The sequence below is a fragment of the Rhinolophus sinicus genome, chromosome 17, assembly GCF_057876585.1.
Source record: "Rhinolophus sinicus isolate RSI-liver-muscle chromosome 17, RSI-T2T, whole genome shotgun sequence".
NCBI lineage: Eukaryota > Metazoa > Chordata > Mammalia > Chiroptera > Rhinolophidae > Rhinolophus > Rhinolophus sinicus.
Window position 1 is genome coordinate 125,582,779 of NC_142517.1, and position 2,773 is coordinate 125,585,551.

Here is a 2,773-nt window from a genome sequence, read left to right on the forward strand (position 1 = left end):
GAAATTGATATTGTAGATGAATCCATCACACAAAATTTCAGTTTCAGATGACTTCATGAGGGAATTCCACCTAACCTTTAAGGAAGACACAATTTCAATTCTACAATAGAGTAGCAGGAAACACTTCCCAACTCATTATATGAGATCAGTATTACCCTGACATTTCCCTGACAAACCAGACATAAATATGACAAGAAGAGAGAACTACACAGCAACTTCCCTCATGAAAATAGATAAAAGTTCGAACCACATTTTCGAGAAATCAAATTCAATAAGCTATAAAATGATAATACATCATGACTAAGTGAAGTTTATCCTAGGAATACAAAGCTGATTTAATATTTAAAAAATAAAAAAAAAGATTATCAAAGCAAATTAACAAAGCAAATTCAAATGATCATCTCAAGCACTTGACAAAATTCAATCTCCATTCATGGTGAAAACTCTCAGCAAACTAGTAACACGAGCAAATTTTCTCAACCTGGTAAAGAACATTTTTGAGAAAACTATAGCTAACATCATATTTAATACTTGTGAAAAAGTGAATGTTTTTACTCTAAGATGAGAAATGAGGAAAATATGCTTGTTTTTACCTCTTCTATTAAACATTGTATTGGAAGTTTGAAAGTGCAGTAAGGTAGGAAAAAAATAAATAAAATCATAGATAAAAGGCAAAAATTAGCTTTTTCACAATTGATTTGCTGCCAGAAAACAGGTGTAGTGAAAACCACCGCTAAATTTAACCTGAAATGGGAAAGGAAAAGACACATATCAACATCTTTGTCATTGGACAGGTAGATTCCAGCAAGTCTACTGCTACTGGTCATCTGATCTATAAATGTGGTGGGATCAACAAAAGAAATATCGAAAAATTTGAGAAGGAGGCTGCTGAGATGGGAAAGGTCTACTTCAAGTCTGCCTGGGTCTTGGATAAACTGAAATCTGAATGTGAGCGTGGGATCACCATTATCTTCCTGTGGAAATTCTCGACCAGCAAGTATTATGTGACCATCACTGATGCCCCAGGACACAAAGACATTATCAAAAACACAATTACAGGTACATCTCAGGCTGACTGGGCTGTCCTGATTGTTGCTGCTAGTGTTGGTGAATTGGAAGCAGGTCTCTCCAAGAATGGGCAGACAGACCTGTGTGCATGCCTTTCTGGCTTACACACTGGGCGTGAAACAATTAATTGTTGGTGTTAACAAAATGGATTCCACTGAGCCGCCTTACAGTCAGAAATGAGGAAATCTTTAAGGAAGCCAGCACCTACATTATGAAAATTGGCTACACCCCTGACACAGTAGCATTTGTGCCAAATTCTGGTTGGAATAGTGACAACATGCGGGAGCCAAGTGCTAACATACCTTAGTTCAAGGGATAGAAAGTCACCCATAAAGATGGCAACACCAGTGAACCTGTAACTGCTTGAAGCTCTGGATTGCATCCTGCCACCAATTCATCCAACTGACAGACCTTTGTGTCTGCCCCTCCAGGATATCTGCAGAATTGGTCGTATTGATTCTGTCCCTGTGGGCTGAGTGGAGACTGGTATTGTCAGACCCAACATGGTGGTCACCTTTGCTCCAGTCAATGTTACAACTGAAGTAAAATCTGTTGAAATGCACCATGAAGCTTTGAGTGAAGCTCTTCCTGGGGACAATGGGTTTCAATGTCAAGTATGTGTCTGTCAAAGATGTTCGTTGTGGCAGTGTGGCTGGTGATAGCAAAATAGACCCACCAGTGGAGGCAGATGGCTTCATGGCTCAGGTGCTTATCCTGACCCATCCAGGCCAAATCTGTGCCAGATATGCAGCTGTGCTCGGTTGTCACACAGCTCACATTGCTTGCAAATTTGCCCAGCTGAAGGAGAAGATTGATTGTCATTCAGGGAAAAAGCTGAAAGATGGCTCGAAGTTTTTAAAATCTGGTGATGCTGCCATCGTTGATATGGTTCCTGGAGAGCCCAGGTGTGTTGAGAACTTCTCTGACTACCCTCCTCTGGGCCATTTTGCTGTTCATGATATGAGACAGACAGTTGCTGTGGGTGTCATCAAAGCAGTGGACAAGAAGTCAGCTGAGCTGGCAAGGTCACCAAGTCTGCCCAGAAAGCTCAGAAGGCTAAATGAATATTATCCCCAATACCTTCCATCCCCATCTTAATCAGTGGTGGAAGAATGGTCTCAGAACTGTTTGTCTCAGTTGGACATTTAAGTTTAATAAAAAACTGGTTAATGACTGCAATACATTGTAAAACCTTCAGAAGGAAAGGAGAATGTTTTGTGTACCACTTGTTTTTTTGTATGGCAGTTTTTAAGTTATTAGTTTTTAAAATCAATACTTTTTAATGAAAACAACTAGACTAACAGTCTATCACAGAATTTTGAGACCCATTAAAACAAAGTTTAATGAGGAAAGAAAAAAGAAATAATTAAATTTCTTTATTCACGATGACATGGTTATCTATGCAGAAAATTCTAAGAATCTACAAAAAATCTGTTATAACTAGTAAATGTATCTAGCAAGGTTAGAAGATATGAAGTCTAAGTGCAAATATAAACTGCATTCCTACATATTAGCAACCAATAATTGGAAATTCAAATAATATAAAAAACAGATGACACTTTGGAATAAATTGAACAAAAGATGTACAAAGGCCTCTAAACCAATAGAGACAAAATTGATTAGTATCTAAATGAATATAGAGACATACCAAGCTGATGCAAAGGATGCAACATGATTGTGTTAGTCAGGGTTTTCTAGAGAAACA

At 38.2% G+C, this 2,773-nt stretch overlaps 1 pseudogene; it reads left to right on the plus strand.

Annotated features, from left to right (window-relative positions):
* The first annotated feature begins 749 nt into the window (after positions 1–749).
* On the plus strand, positions 750–2,175 carry LOC109456144 (elongation factor 1-alpha 1 pseudogene; annotated as a pseudogene).
* Positions 2,176–2,773: the final 598 nt, after the last annotated feature.